Genomic DNA, 22,236 nt, shown 5'->3' on the forward strand with positions numbered 1-22,236 from the left:
CGGCAGATTGTTCATTTGTGAATTACGCCAACAAGTATTTACTGAGTATCTTCCGTGCACCAGGCGCAGGGTAAGGTAAAAAGAACAGCAGGATTGTCCACAGCACGGCGGAAGCATCCAGGGAGGACCAGGAAGGCTTCTCCAGGGAGGGGACATTTTAGTTGAACCCAGGGAAGTTGGCCTGTCCTGATGAGTGGAAGGTGGCAGGTCACAGGAAAGGGGCCTTGGAGAGGCGTGAGAGAGGCAGGAAAATAATCCAGATGGGAAGAGCAAATGCCCAGGGGTGTGAATACTGCGTTGGAATAACAACATCCTGTTCAGAAGACAGGAGAGAAGCTGACAGGGAAAGTGGCCAGAAAACCAAGCAGAGCTGCATTTGCCGAGAGAGCCTGAACGCTGCCGGCGATAGAAATCACCAGGGCCTTTCAGACCCAGCTGGTACTCTTCAGAGAGGTTCCTCTAAACACTCCTGAGGATTGACTGGGGTAGACGGAGAGCTGGAGAGGCCAGTCAGTGGGTGTTTGTCCTGGCCCAAGTGGCCCACAGTGACCTTGACAGTGAGGACGGAAAGCAGGTACAGATTCACGGATATTCAGGAGGCCAGTAGAATGCAAAAGACAGCAGATGCCAGAGAAGTTCTGTTCTCTGGCTTGGGAAGAAGAAGGCAGAGGTTGTGGTTTATTACAGGGAAAGAGTCCAGAGGAGCTCCAGGCATGACATCTCAGTGTCCTCTCCCTGTGGACTCCTGCAAACAGCACTGACTTTCCCAGCAATGATGCGGCAACACTCACGGAGTATTTGGAACCAGGGGAGCTCCCCTGAGGAGCTTGAGGGTTCGTCACCTAGACATGGTTGACAGCCCATGTCGCTGACCTTAGTCTCCTTCTCTTGGCCGATTCTGACCGGTATCCTTTCACTGTAATAAACCACAACCGTGAGCATACCAGCTTTTTTGAGTTCTGTGAGGCCTTCTAGCAAATCACTGGACCTGGTGGTGGTCTTGGGACCTCGCCCACTGCACAGGTAGAGAACACAACACTAATCACAAACTGGAGACCCAGGCAGAATGAGGATAAGCATGAAAGTGACCCGGCACTGTACCAAGAGCTTAACAGGTGTTATCTTTGATAATCCTCAAAATAATCCATCAAATAGGAATCATTACCTCCATGTTATAGATGATACTGAGCCCATATGTGTCCTAATGGATAAATCAAGCACCCTGCAGTTAGGAGCCTAACCAGATCTGACTTCAAACAGATGTCCCCAACATTAGGCATATAATGAAGTAGAAGGGTAAATATTTTTAATATTTTAAAAATAATTATTTAAAAAATAATATTTTAATAAGATTTTGTTTTGTTTTGTTTTCTGGTCCCAAACTTCCTTGTACCTTGTGGTTCTTTCCCTGCATTTAAGCAGCAGGTAAACATTCAGTGTTTAGGGGCTCAGGGAAGAGATGACCAAGGAGAATACAGACAGAACAAAAGAAGCAATTTTGAGTGTTCAGGTTTTAAAGCCCAAACCCCAACAAAAGCACCAGAAGAATTCGTGGTAAGGACAGATTATGCTTTGGTTTCACTGATGCCTCATGAAGCTCACCTGGGCTGGGGTAAGGACAGAGTTTGGGTGCAGGGACCTTGGGTCCTGCCACCACCCCTGCCAAGCTTGGGGCGGGGGTGTGTGTGATTAAGCCCCCCGGAGTTTAGAGAACCCAAGAGCAGGTGGCGCCTGGGGAGCCCAAGCTGGGATGGTGTGGGAGCAGAAGAAACGTCTGCATATGCCCGTGAGGCAGAGCACCGAGTCCCCTAAGCCTCGGTGGGGCAGCTCTCTGCTGTAGCCGTTCCCATTTCACAGAGAGCCAGGGGGCAAAAGGAGACTCACAGTCAGGGAGGAGAGCGGTGGAGCAAGAACCGAAGGCCAGACAGGAACGTCACGTGCAGGGATGACAGTGCTGAGTTCCACTGATTCCTCCACGCGGTTCCCTGGAAGTCAGCAACCCTCCCAGAGCCTCGATGCATCACCCAAGATGCCCAAATGGACTGAGATGACGTTTCCAACGCCTGAACCTAACAGAGGCTTGAAATCCTAACCAGATTCCGTTGTAGAGAAGCAAAGAAAGCTACGTTTCTGGCCCACCTGAGGTTTGAACCTAGATTCTTGCCTGCCGCCTCAGGGTCTCCATGCTTGAGGAGTGGGTGGTCTGCCCTGAGGTTTCAGCACAAACCGGTGATAAGCACTGCACGACGTGAAACCCTTTCTCGGCTGCTCTGTGAAAGCAGATGGTTTCTTTGTGGGTGATACCCCACTGGTAACACTCTATTTAGTCTGCCAGGTCCCGGAGAGCATTCCTTTCTGCTTCCTCAGAACAGGTTCGTGGTGACTTCTCTGGTGGGACACCTAGGAGAACGCCTGCCCAGCCCCGTCCGTGATGGCAGCGTTCAAAGTTAGGACGGCTGGGGCTTCCCTGGTGGTGCAGTGGTTGAGAGTCCGCCTGCCGATGCAGGGGACACGGGTTCGTGCCCCGATCCGGGAAGGTCCCACATGCCGCGGAGCGGCTGGGCACGTGAGCCATGTCCACTGAGCCTGCGCGTCCGGAGCCTGTGCTCCGCAACGGGAGAGGCCACAACAGTGAGAGGCCCGCGTACCGCAAAAAAAAAAAAAAAAAAAAAAAGTTAGGACAGCTGAAGAGGGCTTCCCTGTCGAGGACTCCGGGGGTTTCAGAAGAGCCCTGGACGGGGGGTCAGGAGGCCTGGGGCTCCCATCCGAGCTCTGCGATAATCAGCCGTGACCTTGGGCAAGCAAGTCAATCTCTCTTCGCCTCAGCGTCCTGTCTTAGAATAGAGGCAGTAATTTCTTCACTGCTTAGTCACAAAAGTGAAGTGAGGGGGCAATGAGGTCAGGAACTGAAACACTGGTCTAAGGACCAGAGAGCAGCTTGACGTGGTCCCGTCGTCCTTGCCCATCTTTCTTCTCAACTTCTTCTATCAGAGGTGTCAGGGCTGCATCTTCCTTTTTGGAATATGCCATAACCTCAGCTGTGGGAGAATGTAACAAGACACAGTCCCTGCCCTAAAGGAGCCCTCCACCTTACAACTCCCCTGCTAGACTCACAGCCAGTTCCAAACTCTTCCAGGGTCTACACCGTGTGCCACAGAGCCTGACCCTGTGTCTCTCTCCAACCTCATCCCCTGGGATGTCACTTTGCTCATTCAGCTCCCATACAGTGGCGTCCACACCCCCCGCAAACATTCACGTCTGTTCCAGCCTCATTCCTGCTGTTCCCTCTGCCCCAAACGATCTTCCCTCAGATCTCCCCACACTCCCTCACTCACTTTCTTTGGGTCTCTGAGCAACATCGGTGCCCAAAGTTTCCCCCGTTCCCTTCCCTCGGTTGGCAAACAACAGCGCATCTTCCAGCTCTCAGATTGAACGCTGATCATATCCTGTCTCCCCTCTGCCCCAGCACACACACTCCATCCCACATCCCGTATTGGAAACCCAGCCTTCCCAACTGAACCCCTTCAGGCAGCAGAAGGACTTTGAATTTTAGGAAACAACGTTCAGCTCTTCTCTCCACCCCACTGTCCGCCAAGTCTCTCTTTACCTTAGTCCTCCCTCTAATTGTTCCCAGCTCACAGCTTTCCCTGGGACTTAAATACATTTAAGGGGAAGGTTTAAAAGAGCAACAGCAGCTAGTAGGCTGCCAGGTGACTCAGAAAAGACTTGGGCATCCCTAGTTCCCCTCCCAGCCCTATAACCAGCTCTGTAAATCACATTCATTCACTGGGCTACCCACCTCTCACTCACAGAAACAAAGGGCTTCAACTGTAAGGTCCCTAAAGACTCCTCCAGTTCTGTCAATTCCTTTACAATCTGAACACAGCCAACCACCCGGCTTCTTCAGATACAATATTCCCTTGCCCCTCCACGCCACTCAGGATTCATCAAATCTGAAGTCACTTGTACTTTTTATACAATCAAGACCTAGAAAAGAAGATGGACAAGTTATTGAGGAGGGGAAACACTGCCCTAATTTACTCAATCATGTCTGCCTGATACTACTTTTCCAACCTTGTGACCAAAGGCTGTTTCTCTAGACCAGCAATTTTCTTCGCCTCCAGGTTCAATGAAAGAAAAGAATTTTCCTTAGGCTAACTAAATTATGGAAGGATTTGGATTCCAGGCAGATCTTCTGCACACACATGGCTCCATTTGAAAGACTTGCCTATTGTTTTTGGAAGCCCTAAGAAAACGAAGCATATGTTCAACTTTTTTTTAATAGTCTCGTGAAAATGAGTCAGTTTATAGTGTGTTTTGAATGGAGTTCTACATTCCTGTGGGCTTATAGGAATTGAAATTGGTTAAAACCTACCTCCAGAGGAGCTGAGTAACTCAAACAACTCTGACGCTGATTTCTAAAAGCCACAACCAGAGTCTCGTGGTCCTGCGGTGGTTCGACCCTGACTTACCACGGGGACCTTCCCCCAAACAGCGCTCAACTCTTCACGTGCTCTGTATCAGTTAGTGCTGGAACAGCCGGGAATGGAATAGCTGGGGGTCCTCACACATCGCCCTCTCTGTGTGGTCTACCTGCCCTAATGCACGGCTCCCCAACTCCAGGTCATGGGCTCCCAAGGTGCATGTCCCAAGAGATAGTGCCAGGCAGAAGCTTATATTGCCTTTTAGGACCCAGCCTCGGACGCCGCGCGGAGGCAGTTCTGCCACGATCTTACGAATGAAAAACGTTGCCTGCCCTGTCAGCAAACAAAGGATGCTGCAGCCATCAAGCCATCAGCCACCGTAGGCACCACTGACAGTGAACGGGAGAAACTCAGAATGCAAACAAAAGGGCTGCCCACTGCCAAGCATCAGCCACGCAGCCACCCCCAGCGGTGCACCCAGAGGGGACTCGGGATGGGAAAGAATAGGATACTGACCCTAGAGAGCTGAGGTGCACATCAAAGGAATGATTTCAATGAGTCCAGACTCTTGCATCTTCCCATACATAGAAAAGCGCTAAATTCATTAACTTGAGATTTCTAGGGTTTTTTAATTAACAGTAATCTTTTGCTGTTCCAACTACCTGGTTTTTGTTGCAATACTCCTATATATCCTGGCTCCCCGCTTTACCCCGTGGGAACAGTCCCTTAGAGCTATCTGAGAGGCTGCCTCCCGGGCTTAAGTCCTCGGAAAGTCTGCCAAATAAAACATACTTCTCAACTTTTAGGTTGTGCATTTTTTTTCAGTCGACAGTCTGTTGGTCAAGGCAGTCCCAAAGGTCTGGCTAAGTTCAAGGGGAGGAAACATAGACCCCACCTCTCAGTGGAGGAACATCAAATCCACATTGTAGGAAGAGCGTATGGGATTGGATACGTAGTGGTGTCGCCATCTTTGAAAAATTTAACCTGTACCACCCCCCTACCTATCAGGGGGATATCAATGCCCCCAATTACGGATGAAGAGACTGAGCCTGACAAACGTGAAGTGACTTATCCCAGGGCCACACGGTGAGTAAGTGACAAGGCCAGGATTTAGGGGAAAGGGAGCCTGGAGGATGAAAGGTTTGGGGATTAGAGGTGAGAAGCTCCCCAAGCATCCCAGAGTCCCCGCAAAGGTAAAAGGCAGGAGAGGAAATGCCAGGAGGCAGGGGCTTCAGCTAGCATCCCAGCACGAGAATGAGATCCACAGAGACGGGAACTATCCTGGAGCTCACCTTTTTACCCCAGCAGAGTTCAGCACAGTGGGGACAGGCAGGGAAGCTCAGGTATTGGAATTTGCTCCAGCTTGAAGCTGAGGGATCTTGGTCAAGGCTCCTAATCTTTTTGAGCTTCAATGTCCTCATCTGTTAAGTGGTAAGCATAATTCCCTCCTAATAAGGCTTACGGGGGTTTCAAGATGCATGTGTGTGAAGTTCTTGATCTATAGTAGGAAATCAGTTAAAGGTCGCCATCATTATTACACAGACATTTACGTAACTGAAATCAATCAATAGGTTCTGGGAGTTAATGCTTGTGTTAATGTTTGGGCAGCCTCAGGTGAAAGGTGGGCTGGGCCCTCTACTGTTTGGGTTGGTACCGAGAACAGAGCTGAGTATGAGTTGAAATGGTGTGAGGGAGAGAGTGGGCAAGTTTACGAGAGCTGAAACAGGCACCAGTTAAATGGGTGTGGACAGCGGAACCAGACAACTCTATTAAAACTTGGTCGAATTGCTTACTCTTTCAAAGCATTAGTCTCCTCAACTGTAAAAATAAGATAATGGTACTGACCTGATGATATTGGTATAGAAATGAAATAATCAATATAAACACCTAGCAAACTGCCTGACAGATAGCAAACTTTTAATAGGTGTTTGTTCTTTCTCCCTCTTTCCTTGATATCTGAGGAAGAATGGTGTTATACTGGTCATTATATTAACTACTCGTATTCAGTAAATGTGTTGAGTTGGATTTACACCATCCATCCCAATGAATCGGTTTGGGCCACACAGCCTGCATGCCGCATGCATTAACTGAGCACCTACTATATGCCAGGCACCGTGGTGGCTGCCCAATGTACAACAGAGAAACCAAAACACAGCCATTGCCCTTGAGTTGCTTAGTGTGGAACGGAAGACTTAGCAGGAACTTTCCAGTTACAGAAGAGAAACAAGCCTTTCATTTCTTCCTTGTCATCTGCGTTAAAGTCTGGCTCTTACATGGTAAGTCTGTGATCTCCATGCATGTGATGGCAGGTGGTAGAGAAGGCACTGGTCATCCAGATCAGACCTCAGGATGGTTGTGGGCAACATCTTGTTGTGCTTCCCTGGCCTCCCCATCAACCCTCTGGGTTTCCAGGACACCTGGTAGCAGGACCAGCTGAAGGAGAATGGAAAAGTGCATTGAGACCTGCCTCCTCACCCTGCTTTCCCCAACTTTTCTGCAGTGTCCCTCTCTCTGCCACCTTCTACTTAATGGCACAAACACCCTTGCATTTTCACTTCTACTTTACACCAAAAACCATCTCTCCACAAGAGACATGTTCACAATTTTACACATAAACTTCTGTAACTGGCATGACAACTCTGCAGGTTAGATTTCATTATCTCTTCTTTCCATGAGGCTCAGAGAGGTTAGGTGTCTTAAGGGGTCAAGCCAGCAAGTGGTGGAGCTGGATTTGGATGCAGGGCTGCCCAGTTTCAAGTCCAGCTTGGTATTAGTTCATTTCTGTTCATCTAGCATTTAACGCACACCTGCCTCGTGCCAAGCACCAGGCAAACAGTGATGAGCAACACATTTTCGCTGCTCCCCAGGGCTCACAGACTAGCAGGGAAGACGAGCACACCAGGAGGAATTTTAAATTTAGGATAAATGAGATAATGCACATAAAATTCTTGTCGTGGTACCTGGAACATAGAAAGCTCTCGATCAACATCCGCTGTTGTTACTATGAATATATGTGCAAGGGAATGTGAAGGGAAGGATGCCACGTAGCACAGACTAGGATAGGCAGCACAATCTTGGGTGCAGCATTGCTCTTCCTGGGTTATTTGTACTTTAACGCATTCTGCATTCAGTTTAGAGCATCATTTTGGAGAGACTCAGGGGAAGACTGGGACAGCCCCAGGTAGAATGCCTAGGAGTGATAAAACTTGAACCCTACCAAGGAGAACTCCTAAGAGAACTAGGCATGTTGAGCCTGATGCAGAGAAATCGAGGGTCCATTAGGAATTCCATGCCTGCTTATAAAAATGACCTGAACTAATACTGTTTGTGTTCTGACTTGGGCTGGGCTTGAGGAATGCTAAGATTCTCTTTCTAATTGTGAAATGGATGATGTGTCCCTGGTTAAAAGAATTTCAAGCATCCTCAGCTGGGGAAAAAGTATTTCAGGAGAGTCGGATGCCCTCCTGAAGTGTCGGGAAGTCCCTAACTAGGAAGGTACATACTCTGCTTATAGGTCTCAGTGACAGGGGCAACCACGTGAATCATAAGTTTTAAAGATATAAAATTTATCAAAGAAGAATTAGGAAGTTATAATAAGGAGAAACAAGGAAAAAAAAACACCTATAATCCCTTTAATAAAGGGATTTTACACTTTTCACCCGATACCAGCTCAGCAAGCCTGGAGAAGTTATTCAACTTCTCCGAACTGCAGTTTCCTTATCTGTAAAATGGTCATGATAGTAATTACCTTGAAGAGTCATTGTGACAATCGAATTTTTTAAATGTATTTAAGGGACATAATACATATGTACTTAATACATAACCCATCATCAAAAAATTCTAATTTCCTTTCTTTTTCCCATTGTCTTTCCAAAACACCATAAACACTGAGTATTTTCTTCTAATCTTTATTTTGTTATTTAAGCTTAATACTATTGCATATATATTTTTGTATCCTGTATTTTATTTAGTACATAATTATTTTATTATAAACATAATTTATAACATATTCTCATGAACGTAAGTTTCATGGCTGTGTAATGCCCCAGCCAGTGGATGTATCATAACTAATTTGCTGCTGGTAATTAATACATTTCACCTATACTTATATAGAGAGAAGAACATTTTGTGAATAAGAACTTTTTTCATTTTGGATAATTTCTTTATGATATATTTTCAGAAGAGAAATCACTGTACCAAAGAGTAAAGACAATTTAAAGCCTTTGATACATATTGCCAAATTCCTTTCCAATATTTCATTTTTATATATAAGCCAGTTTCACAATCAAGGTTTTGTCTGTTATTTCTAAAAATTTGTGGGCTGCTTGAAGACAGAAGTTGTATATATCCTGTATCCCCACCTCCTATTACAGGGTACTTTTAATAAATAGTTATGTAATGAATAAAAATGATCATGTCTATTCACATTCCCATCAGCATGAGAATGCCTGTTTGTTTCATTGCATCCTTATTATAACTGAATATATGGAATATACCGAGACTAGGGGGAGAGGAGGTGGTGGATCCAGAGGACAAATTTCTAAATATTTGTCATGACCTTTCTAGAAACTCCTGGGCTATTTCAAAACTTATAACAGCTGGCAGAACCCAAGTTTCTGACTTCTCTTTCAATATCCGTCCTTCCCAACTTGTATGCACATTGGCAAAAGCACATACTTAGAAACAGTCTTTGACTATTAACAAAAGCAATGAGTTTTCTGCAAAATGTTTGTATCAGTCTGTACTGCTGTGTAACAAACCACCTCAAAACTTAGTAACTTTAAAAAGCAACCGTTTATTAAATTCAGGATGTTTCAAGTCAGTAATGATTAGCCTGGGCTGAGCTGAGCAGCTCATCTGGTCTAGACCATGCTCACTCACATATCTGCAGTTACCTGATCAGCTCCTGGCTTGGCTGGAGGCTGGCTGATGGAGGATGGCTCCTCTCACTCTCCAGCAAGACAGCCCAAGCTTGCTTACCCTGGCATCTGGAAGGGTTCCAAGAAATAGAGAGTGGAAGCCTGCATCGCTTCTTGAGGCCTCAGCTCAGTCCTGGTACACCATCTCTTCCATGGCTTTCTATTGGCCAAACCATGTCACAAGGCCAGGCCAGATTCAAGGGGTGAGGGAATAGACTCCACCTCTTAGACAAAGGAGCTGCAAAGCCACAATGGACAGGAAGTGGGTGCAGGAAAGGATGGAATGAAGAATTTAGCCATTTTGTAATTGGTCATTGTTTCCCTAAGTGGTAGAATAAATCGGTCTGCTGGGTGGATTACTTAATCTTGTCCAATTAGAACTTGAAGATTATTGACCTCCAATAATTTATATAGTGTCCTAGAGATTTTAAATATTTAAAACAGTGTTGTCGGGACTTCCCTGGTGACGCAGTGGTTAAGAGTCTGCCTGTCAGTGCAAGGGACACAGGTTCAAGCCCTGGTCTGGGAGGATCCCACATGTCACGGAGCAACTAAGCCCGTGCGCCACAACTACTGAGCCTGCGCTCTAGAGCCCACAAGCCACAACTACTAAAGCCCACGCACCTAGAGCCCGTGCTCCACAAGAGAAGCCCCCACAATGAGAAGCCCGTGCACCGCAACGAAGACCCGACACAGCCAAAAAAATAATAAAATAAAATAAAATAATTAAATAAATAAATTTATAAAACAGTGTTGCCTTGGCCAATTTTTGTATAATCAGCGCTTTAGGTTTGATGAGCAAGGACCATCAATTTTTAGGTGGAAGATGAGTCTCAATGAAGCTTAGTTGACAGGGCAGCTGGTAGAGCCAACCATCCTCTAAATCTCTCCAGCTCTGTGTCCTTAGCACAGGGGACGTTGCCCATCTCTTGGCTTTCAATAAATAGAAGCCACAATTCCATTCATTTCTAAACTGTGCTGCATTGCACACGTGTTCAGGGTTGGTGGGGGGAGGGGGATAAAATTAGAACAGACGCCGTCGCGAGTTCATTTTCACCTACCCTGGTTCAGTCAGGCTCTGCAACAACATTAACAGCCTGGATTCATGCCGAGAGCTCGCAGCATCCTCCGATGGGCTCAGCTTTGCTCACAATTACTTGGGATCTATGAGATATACTTACAGGAAGCAAAGGGAGACAAATCCCTCACCCCACCCTGCAAACTCTACTTGCCTGAAATTCCCCTAATGGGAAACCAAGCCATTCCCTTCACAGTGGGAAATCGGTTTTAAAGTGTGGACCACTAGGACCTTAATTATTATCATAACAATTATATAATATACTATATAATTATGCATCTATACATAATACATATATTCCTTTATTAGGAGACCAAGCCATTTCTTTCACAGTAAGAAATCTGCTTTAAAATATAAACCACCAGGACTTTAATTATTGTTAATTTATTATAATTATCATTATACTAATTATACAATATATTACAGAATTATGTATCTCTGTATATAATTTATATTCCTGTATGTAATATGTATATATTACAACTAACCCTTGAAAAACATGGAGGTTAGAAGCGCCAACCCCCATGCAGTTGAAGATCCACGCATAACTTCTGACTCCCCCAAAACTTAACTAATAGCCTGCTGTTGGCCAGAAGCCCTACCAATAACATAACAGTCCATTAACACATGTTTTGTGTGTTATATGTACTATATACTGTATTCTTACAATAGAGTAAGCTACAGAAAAGAAAATGGTATTAAGAAAATCATAAGAGAAAATACATTTACAGTGCTGTACTATATTTACTGGCACCGTAAGTTTACATTATCTGTTTACAAGATGATGTAAATATTCATCATCAATATTATCCATTATCAGTATTATATGATACAAAACACTGTTGATGTTATATGTATTACTAACACTAGACATCAAAAATGAAAAGATAATGTGAAAAAGAAACTCACATTTATCTACAAGTATAACGATTCATGCATTGATAACAAAAAGCAGCAGTCTGATTGCTTCATGGTAGTTTAGGGTAATCGATATAACGCTTCACAGGAGCCCAGCCTTACACTAACCAATGCATCGTTATAAAACTTTTATGGCATACAGTATTAGAGTCATAGTCATAGTCCAGTATTGGAAACTTTGTTGCATTTTCTTTTTTTTTTTTTTTTTTTTGCGGTACGCGGGCCTCTCACTGCTGTGGCCTCTCCCGCTGCGGACCGGACGCACAGGCCCAGCCGCCACGGCTCACGGGCCCAGCCGCTCCGCGGCATACGGGATCTTCCCGGACCGGGACACGAACCCACGTCCCCTGCATCAGCAGGCGGACTCCCAACCACTGCGCCACCAGGGAAGCCCTGTTGCATTTTCTTTAACGACCACTTACTAGTGATATTAGGATGATAACACAGTTTCTCCAGTTGAGAGAGAGAGAGAGGCATACCGTATGGTAATGTAATTCTTTGAAAGCAAAGTTGTAAAACAATGTAATAATTACAAGTAATGTGTTACTACCACATTATTAATTTTATATTAAATAGCACTCACCTTATACTTATGTAAGGACAGGCTAGCATCACATATATTCTATGCATTCATGACACACCATTTTCTTAAATTTTTTGATATTTCTAGGCTATGCAGTTTGCGAGTTTTTTCAAATTGTTTCCAATCTCAAAAAATTTTTCAAAAAAAAAGTCTCAAATCTCAAAAAAAAATCCTCGTATAAGTGGACGCTCACAGTTCAAACCCATGTTGTTCAAGGGTCAACTGTATATAATTGTTATAGAACATTAAGTAGTATACTACATAATTATAAAACATAATTCTTGATAATAATGAATTTTTTAATGGACAAAATATATGAAGCATTGGACATCAGGCAACAAAGAACAGTGCCACCTGAGAGATGGGAAACAAATGAGGTGAGCCCCCCGATTGCCCCAGGACATTGACTTGGCTATGGCAGGGGTTCTGTGCTTGATTGGTGATGTCTGACCTGGGCTCGGGGAGGCCAGCAACAGCCCTCAACCATATATTTCCCAGTCCTGTGTGATTGTTAAAATCTCTGACCTTTCCTACCTTCTTTCAGACCCTGACTTTCAAGACTCCTCATTTTATATTAATACTACTTTATCTTGGACATTGCACACAAAACATTTTACATGCACTGTACCATTTGCTCCTCGTAATTATCCAGTACATCAGCTACACGCTTTCAACTCCAGGTAACAGAAACGCAGATTCAAAATGGCTTAAACAATAAAGGGACTTATTTTCCCAGATGCAAAACATCTGGAAGTAAGGCAGTTTCACAAATGGATAATTCAGTTCCTCGACATCCTCAAGGACCTAGGACCTTCCCATTTTCTCCTCTGTCACCCTTTGCTGGTCATCCTTGGACCTCATGGTCCAAGCTGGCTGCCACATGTCCAGACACTACATGTGAATACACAATGTTCCTCCAAAGGAACACCGTTCCCGAGCCTTTTTCTAGATCCCTGTGGCTGCAAAATACCTGAGCAGCCCCTCAAACCTACATCTGACTCCAGAGCTAGTGCTGGGTCAATATTATCTGTTTACAAGATAATAGGCCTGTGGCCTTTTTTCACTATTCCAAGCAGACTTTCAGATGACCCTGCCTTGGTGAAGGCTACTGATTTGTTGACTTCCTTTCAGCAGGGAATTTAACATAGTAATTACCGGGTTTGACTTCTTCCCTCCCCACACACCCCCCCCACCGTAGAGGAAGTTTAAATTTAGCTTCTACCTGCATTTCTCCTCTGTGACTGTGACTTTGGAGCAAATCTACTCAACACTACATGGAAAACACTAATCGCGTCAGCTAGTTTGGGATTCAAGTAGTTATCTGCTATTGCTGCTGCAGATGCTAGAACATACCTATCGGGCTTGAGGAATACGTACTTTGCTTAGACTGTGACAGGGAGCCCAGCAGGGTGGGGCAGGTCTTCAAGCTGGCTGTCCCTGGCAAAGGAGGAACAGTCATCCTTGTTCAAGCTGGCGATATTCTGATGACAAAGCAGTATTCTTGTGCCCTGCTATAATGTAAAACCAAAAGCAAAAAAATGGATTAAATAAGTAAACGCCTATCATAACCTGTGTCACAGCCAACACTTGGGAGATGATATAAATGATAGAGCTTAGTGGTCAAGAACACAGACTCTGGCACCTCCCTGGCTCTGGTCCTTATTAGTTGTAAGATCTTGGCCAAGTTGATTAACTTCTCCATGCCTCACTTTCCTCATCTGTGAAATGGGACCAACAATAATAATATTATCTATCTGACAGAGCATGTAAAGCACTTAGAACTGTCCGCACAGCGTTAAGTGCTAGACATTATTACATTATGTTATCTCATTGATTTGAAAGTTACTAACACCTCTGTAGGATGGCCGGAATTGGCACACAAGTAGCCACGCCCTAGAGCTGTTACAAGGGTGATAGGAGATGACTGGGGAGCATTCAATCAATGGTTGCAAAAACCAGTCCCCCAGGAGGGGACAGAAGCCACATGAGTAAGTGACCTAGCAGGTCATCCAGGCAAGCTGGCCCTCCTGCCTCACAGCCCTGGACATGGTTTCTTCCCCTCATCACCTCTGTTTTGAGCCCAACGTTCCTCTGCTCACATCCACCAGTGGTTCCCATTACACAGAGGATAAAATGCAGCCTCCAGGCAGTTTACAAATGACCTGGCCGTGGTCACCACTCTCACCTCGTCTCCGGCTGCCCCTCCCCTCACTCCCGCTGGTCCAGGGCCTGTGGCCTTTTTTCTCTTTCTACTGGTCACGTTCATTCCCATCTTAGGACTTTTGCCCTGGCTGTTCCCTCTTTCCACAATCTTTTCATGACTGACTCCCTCATTGTTCAGAACTCACCTCTTTAAAGACTCTTTACCTGTCCACACACCCTTAAGTAACCATTAGTCACTAGTTTAATGGATAGCTTTGTTTTAATTAAGTACAATGTGAATGTACTTAATACCACTGAACTGTATATTTAAAAATGGTTAAGATGATAAATATTATGTTATGTGTACTTTACCACAATTAAAAAAAAATTTTAATACAACTTCCATTTTCTTTGCACCCTCTCTCTCTCTCTCTTTTTTTTTTTTTTTTTTTTGGTCTGCGCCATATGTGGGATCTTAGTTCCCCAACCAGGGGTCAAACCCATGCCCCCTGCACTGGGAGTGTAGTCTTAACCACTGGACCGCCAGGGAAGTCCCACACCCCCTCTCTCTTTCCGTCTCACTTGCTGGCTCTGATGAAGCCAGCTGCCATGCTGTGAGCTGCCCTATGGAGAGGTCAGCATGGTAAGAAACTGAGGGCCTCCGTCCAACAGCCTGGGAGGAATTGATTCTTGCCAACCACTACGTGAGTGAGCTTGGAAGTAGGTCCACGCTTATTTAAGAGACACCTTAATTCTAACCTATAAGAGACCCTGAGGCTGTGGACCCAGTTACGCCATATACAGATTCCCGACCACAGAAAGTGAGATCATGAATGCTGGTTGTTTTATGCCACTGAGTTGTATGAATGAAGAATGTTGCCTGCTGTATCAGCAAACAAAGGATGCCATGGCCACCTAGCCATAAGTCACTACCTGCAGCCCCTACAGTAAGCCTGAGGGGACTCAGAACAGGATACTGTCCCTAAAGCGATAAGGCGCATATCAAAAGAATGATTTCAGTGAGCCCAGACTCTTGCATCTTTTTAGACTTAGAAGAGTGCTAAATTCATTAACTTGAGATGTCTGTTTTTTCTTTAATTAACAGTATTCTCTTGATGTTCTGACTACCTGGTTTTTGTTGCAAGAAGTCTTACCTACCCTGGCTCCTCCCTTACCTCCCTCACCTCTTTGCAACAGTCCCTCAGAGCAATCTGAGAGGCTGTCTCCCAGGCTTAAGGCCTCAGTATGTCCGCCGAATAAAACATAACTCAACTTTTAGGTTGTGCTTTTTGTTTTTTCAGTCAACATCAGGAAGCGAGAAGATGGGGGAAATTCCTGAGTTCCTTGGGAGATGAAAATAGGCTGCTTTACCTTCAAGCTGTTACTTATTCAGCAACTATTTTTTTGAGAAAGTATGGCAGAAGGGATAAGTTATTATCTCTTTCTGCCCAATCAGTGTGAGAAAGATCTAATCTTGAGTACTGGGCTTTGCTGCTCACTACCTGTTGGGCAAGTTATGTTAGTCTGTCTAAGCCTCGATGTCTTCATTTGTAAAATGAGGGTTAAAAATAGTTTCAATTGCACAAGCCTGTGTGAGCAATAAAAGAGATAATCATGAATAGTGCTTAGACAGCTAAGGCTCCTCACCTGCAAATGGGATTAAAAACCTCATCCTTAGGGATGAGGTTAGGTCAGGTATCCTTGGTCTAGCACCTGCCACAGTGAAGGGGTTTGCAGTGGATTGAATGGTGGCCTCACAAAATATAGGTCCACCCAGAATGTATGAATATGGCATTATTTGGAAAAGGGGGTTTTGCAAATATAATTAAGTTAAGGATTTCAAGATGAGACCATCCAGGATTAGGGAGGGCCCTAAATCCAATGACAGGTGTCCTTTCAAGAAAAGAGAAGGGGAGAAGATGCACGGAGGAGAAGGCCATGAGAAGACAAAAGCAAAGATTGAAGGTATGCAGCCCCAAGCCAAGGAACGCCTGGAGCCACCAGCAGCTGGAACATACAAAGAGGGATTCTCCCCTAGAAACTTTAGAGGGAAATTTGGCCCTGCCAACACCTTGATTTCTGACTTCTGTCCTCCAAAACCACGAGAGAATACATTTCTGTTGTTTTAAGCCATCAAGTTTGGGGTAATTTGTTACAGCATCCTTAGAAAAATAATAACAGGTTTAATAAATGTACACTATTGCTATAATCCCTTGCCTTTCTTTGCCCCACACGAGTTGGACAACCTTCTCTTGTCTAAGGAGGGCAAACTTCTGTGTGGAGCCCAGGCTGGGACACAAAGACAAAGGTCCATCTGGAATGACCTAGGTCCCTGCTCCTGCCCTGCCTCCGACCCCTCTTGCCACGCGGGGCTCCATCCTCTGTTGCCTTTGTGCCAGGGTCTCTGAGGCTGGCAGTACACCCCAAGCCAAGAGATTCCAAGCCGCGGCATGAAGCAAAGAATTGTCAGCGAGATCCCAGATTGTTTTGTCACATACACTTTGCAATATGACAAGTAGGCGTCCAAAATATGTTCCAGGAGGGGGGAAGCAAGAAATTTTCCAAAAGCCTACTTGGCAGCCTGAGTCACTATGCTGAATCGAGTGCCAGTCTAGTGCTTGGCTGTCCTCCTCCTGCCATGTGATGCTGTGTCACTCAGGACGGGGGGTGCCAACTGAGTGTCACCAGGAAAAGAAAAACCTGCTCTTGGTGGGGTTGGTCTTGACTCTATTGGCTGCTTTGGGATTTTTCTAGATGACATCATAATAATAGTTCTATTCCTATAATCACAAAAATTACAACAATCAGTAGCTATTAGGTGCATCCCTGCGTGAGGCATGGCACTAAGACATTTATGTGCTCTTCCTTCTTTAATCTTCACAATAATTGTATGAGGTGGGAATTATTATTAGCATCTCTCTGTTGCAGAGAAGCAAACTGAGGAAGAAGGACTTTAAACAATTTGCCCAGGATTCCACTTCTAGGAAGTGGTAGAGGTAAGGTTCCGACTCTCATCAGTCTGTCTATAAAGCTAGAAATGTGGGCACTGTGCGGCCACTTTGTTCAGCCACTTTCCATCATATTTTACAGTTTGTTAGAATAAGGAGCAGAGGCCCCTCATTCCCATACAGCGTGATTGCTTGTCTGTGGGGCACCCTCCCTCCGACTGGCTATTACAGATAGGAAGTGAGCCAGTAAGATTGTTAAAATGAGGAAAACATAGGTAGCTTGAACAGAATTATTAAAGTTGGGCAGACTGGGTTTTCTCCCTCTCCCACCTCTTTTCCTAGAGCCTGGCATGGACAGATGCTAAAGAAACAGAAAGCCTTTTGTCATGTAACTCAGGGCTAGGAAGGAGATTAAGATTCTTTTAGCACAATATGGTACAAAAGAAATCTTAGCAATAGGTTAAGATGTGTAGTTGAAAAGGTTTAACTGAGGCAAGATTACTCCAAAGAGGTCTTCCCTTTCCCTTTGTACTCTTAAGGTCTTACTATAGATTGTCCACCCAGCATTCATTCCTCCCTTCTTCCTTCCTAATCAAACTCAGGTTTTGTTCTCTCTCTCCTACATCAGACTAAGGGGGTAGGTGACCTGGCTCCAAGCTCCAAGGATGGGCTTGACTGACCTAAGGGTAATCCTGCTGTCTCTGCCATTGATTGGTTTAGGAACAGTCATTCCCCCAATTCCAGCCAAGGAAACACAAAGAGAAGTCTTTCCAGGGTGAGTGGTGGCTTGGTGGCTTCTGGGGAAAATGTCCTTGCTTCTAGGAAAGAGCCAGGGAAAGAAATGGACCCCTTTTTCCTCTAGATCTTGTCATGTCTGGATATGATGCTCAGAACCAATGCCACCATCTTGTCACCAGTGTGAGAATGAGGACAACTGATCATGGCAGAACAGAGAGCTAGAGAGGAAGGACTTGTAAATGCCATTGTTGAATGAGTGATTCAACCAGCTTTGGATCCGCCCTGCCCCCTGGAATTCCTGATATGTGAGATAATAAATTCCCTATTGTTTAAGCCAGCTTGAGTCAGGGTTTTGTTTCTGCCACCAAGCATCCTAATACAGGATTCAAAGCAGACTCTCCCCTCCTCCACTGAACTGAATGCCACTGAGGATTATCAACAACCCATTCCAGAGGCTGCACGTAAGAGGATGAACCTGGGACAGGAGGTCATGGAACACAAGAGGAGTCTAGGACGAAGCCTCCATATCCACAGGCAAGTTGAATAAGCTAGAGCACCATTGCTGAATTCCCCCCATCCTATTTACTCTGAATGTGTTGGAACATCATGTTTGATTGATTGAATAGTCTCCATAGTTCCATATGGTGCATCCCTGGCCAACAGTTAACCATCCTTTTGCAGGTCATATCACCCTTTCTTCCATGAAATATAGTACACTGTACACTGCTGGAATTACAGAATGTTGACCCCAGTAGAGTCTTAAAAGGCCCACTAATCCCACCCCTCTCATTTTGTGAATATGGACCCAAGGGCCAAGAAGAGGAAGTGATCTCCCTGAGGCAGTGCAGAGGAAGTCTGTGGCAGAGCCAACATTGACATGTAGGGCTCCTATCTCCCAAGCCAGTGCTTTCCCCACTGTACCACCATTCCCCCCAGGTGTTTGCCTGGAAGTTGTCAATAGATTTTAACAGCCAGAACAGTCTTCCATGGTCAAATAAATAGACTTAGAAAGTGTGGCATTAAATAAATCATGTTACAGATTTTTCTGTACTAGGGGAATTTCTCATAGTTTTTTGTTTTGATTTGTATGTTGATTTGTTTGCCAGTAATGCTTTGTGACACTTTAAAACTGAAATGTAGTATACACTCTTTCTCAAATCTGTTGGACCATGGAAACTTTCCCAGAGCATCTTATTGGAACTGTGTTCTTCAAATTACATCTTAGCAAATGGATAACATGGACCTGCCTCCATAAGGAGAAAATGAAGTCAAAACACAAAAAGAAGCAGAGACAGGGAGGGGTGAAAAAAATGGATGGATGAATTGTCGGATAGAGGGATGGATGGATGGATGGAAGGATGGTTGGGTGGATGGGTGGAGAAAGGCAATAACTCGAGCCTCTGATCTAAAGAACACCTGTTACATGAACCAATACATTTTTTTTCTTTTTAGGCTATTAGCTCGAATTATACATTAGTCAGGTTGTTGTGATAATAATGCATAACAACCAACCCCCAACTTTCAATGATTTACCACAACAGGTGTTCATATCATACTCTTGAATCAGCTGGGCCAGGCTGGACCCCAGACTCCTGGTTATGCTCAGGTCTCCTTCATTTGTCTTCATTCCAGGACCCAGACTAAGGGAACAAAGGTCCCCTGGTGCGTGTTCTTCTCATGGTGGTAGGAGGAAGTTCCAGAGAGTTGCTGGCACTCCCAGCCACATTTCATTGGCCAAAGCAAGTCTAATCATCAAAGCCCAGAGTCAATAGGGAACGAAAACTATACTCTGCTCACAGGGAAGACAAGACAAAAGCAGGGAAGAAAAGAAGAATTGTAGACAAATTTTAAAGACCCACCAGAAATTGGGTCTTCTATTGTTTACAACCCGAAGAGTTCTGAAAAATTCAGTCAACTGGTTAACTTGTGGGTTCCTACTTGGTAAAGTGCCTTTAAGCTACAGAACCCTTTATAACCAGACAATGTCAGGTGCTGGACCCTCCTTGGCCGTTCCTCACTCCCATGACATTCCTGTCTTTTCCACTCACTATTATTTAACCCTTCTCTTCAGATTTGACATAAGCAATTGTTTCCCTTTTGTGTATTTAATACAGGTTTTTATCATCGTGTTATGGATGAATAATTCAAGACTGAGAACCAACAGCTCAATGTCAGCAGAGCTGCTGTATTTGTACATCAGTGGTTGTTTGTTCAATTATGTGAATGTTTCTATTGCATCCACTCTTTTCTAAAAATGAACTGCATTAGAGAAAATGTCAGTACCGATTTTAGCCATAAGAAGTGTAGATCTCATAAACTTAAGACATTTGCAACAGAGATGGAAGTCATACTTTAAGGAGCAAATCTTGAGTCTCAAGAGGATCACACAGTATATTCAATTTTGAAGGAAACAAGCAAAATCAAAGAACATGGCCATGGTTCTGAAACTGTATTGTTCAAGACCACACTGTAAAAGTGAGGTATAATTGGGGATTTAATTATATTTTCAGTCCTCTGGGGATGCAGACCCTTTGGTGATACATAAGGATAGGATTTGAACCTGGACAAAATGATAATTCAAAAAGATACATGCGCCCTTATGTTCACAGCAGCACTGTTCATAATAGCCAAAACATGGAAACAACCTAAACATCCACTGACAGATGAATGGATAAGGAAGATGTGGTACATATATATACAATGGAATATTACTCAGCCATAAAAAAGAACGAAATAATGCCATTTGCAGCAACATGGGTGGACCTGGAGATGATCATACTAAGTGAAGTAAATCAGAAAGAGAAAGACGGGGCTTCCCTGGTGGCGCAGTGGTTGAGAGTCCGCCTGTCGATGCAGGGGACACGGGTTCGTGCCCCGGTCCGGGAAGATCCCACATGCCGTGGAGCGGCTGGGCCCGTGAGCCACGGCCACTGAGCCTGCACGTCTGGAGCCTGTGCTCCACGGTGGGAGAGGCCACAACAGTGAGAGGCCCGCGTACCGCAAAAAAAAAAAAAAAGGAAGAGAAAGACAAATACCACATGATATCACTTGGAATCTAAAATATGACACAAATGAACCTATCTACAAAACAGAAACAGACTCATGTACATAGAGAATAGACTTGTGGTTGCCAAGCAGGGGGGAGCAAAGGGATGGACTGGGAGTTTGGGGTTAGTAGATGCAAACTATTACATGTAGAATGGATAAACACCAAGGTCCTACTGTAGAGCACAGTGAACTATATATCCAATCTCCTGGGATAAACCATAATGGAAAAGAATATTAAAAAAAGAATGTATATATGTATATAACTGAGTCACTTTGCTGTACAACAGAAATTAGCACAACATTATAAATCAACTATACTTCAATAAAAAAAATAGAGAATAAAAAAAGGATAGGATTTGACTTGCAAACATGGACTTTCAGATATATTTTCTGAGGAACACCATTAAGGAAAAGAAGGAATTTATTGCCTATATTTACAACATATTAACAGGAACATGGCCACCTGCCAAATCTGTGAGCACAACTGGAGAGAGCACATTAGTCAAGAGCATCGTGTATTGCTGCATACAGAGACCTAGTTCAAAGTCTCAGTTCTAGGACTTTGGGAAAATTACTTAACTTCAGTTTCCCCATCTGTAATATGGGGGACAAGACCACAGACATCTCAGGGTTGTTGAGAAGTTAAAATGAAATAATTAGTTAAATCTTATGATAGACCAGGCACTGCTCATATACTTTAGAGGGTAACACTTACTTACAACACTGTATTAGGGATTATCCATCATTTACAGAGGAGGAAACTGAGGCATAAAGAAGGTAAGTGACTTGCCCAAGGTCACACAGCTAGCTAGCGGTAGAGCTGAGAGGCAAGCCCAGGTCATCTGGCCTCACAGTCTGTGTTCCTGACCACCTGCTATAGACTGAATGCTTGTGTCCCCTCAAAACATGTTGAAACTAATCCCCAATGTGATGGTATTTGGAGGTGATTAGATCATGAGGGCATGAGATTAGTGCCCTTATAAAAGAGACCCCAGAGAGCTCCCTCACCCGTTTCTCCATGTGAGGACACAGCAAGAAAATGAACATTTATGAACCAAGAAAAGAGGCTTCACCAGACACAGAATCTGCTGGCACCTTGATCTTAGATTCCCCAACCTCCAGAATTATGAGAAATAAATGTGTGTGGTTTAAGCTACTCAGTCTATGGGGTTTTTCTGTAAAAGAAATTTATTTATTTATTTAATTTATTTATTTTTGTCTGTGTTGGGTCTTCGTTGCTGCACGCAGGCTTCCTCTAGTTGCGGCGAGTGGGGGCTACTCCTCGTTGCGGTGCGTGGGCTTCTCATTGCGGCGGCTTCTCTTGCTGCGGAGCACAGGGTCTAGGCGTGTGGGCTTCAGTAGTTGTCGCTGGTGGGCTCCAGTAGTTGTGGCGCGCGGGCTCTGCAGCACAGGCTCAGTAGTTGTGGCGTGCGGGCTT

At 44.6% G+C, this 22,236-nt stretch overlaps 1 long non-coding RNA gene across 5 annotated transcripts in view; it reads right to left on the minus strand.

The window, feature by feature from the left end:
• The window catches only part of LOC111164402 (uncharacterized), a 55,725-nt gene extending 41,373 nt beyond the window's left edge, over positions 1 to 14,352 (minus strand). For 2 of the 5 annotated variants that reach the window (XR_016388285.1, XR_016388284.1), the window contains exons 1-2: positions 13,300 to 14,352; positions 1 to 9,581 (exon numbers count right to left, since the gene is read on the minus strand). The exon at positions 1 to 9,581 is cut by the window's left edge. This is a non-coding gene — a long non-coding RNA (uncharacterized LOC111164402). The remainder of the gene's footprint in view (positions 9,582 to 13,299) is intronic. The other 3 variants (XR_016388286.1, XR_016388288.1, XR_016388287.1) reach the window with 3 other exon arrangements.
• Positions 14,353 to 22,236: the final 7,884 nt, after the last annotated feature.

This window comes from Delphinapterus leucas, chromosome 17 (assembly GCF_059928025.1).
Source record: "Delphinapterus leucas isolate spDelLeu-1000000601 "Yukka" chromosome 17, BTC_Dleu_Yukka2, whole genome shotgun sequence".
NCBI lineage: Eukaryota > Metazoa > Chordata > Mammalia > Artiodactyla > Monodontidae > Delphinapterus > Delphinapterus leucas.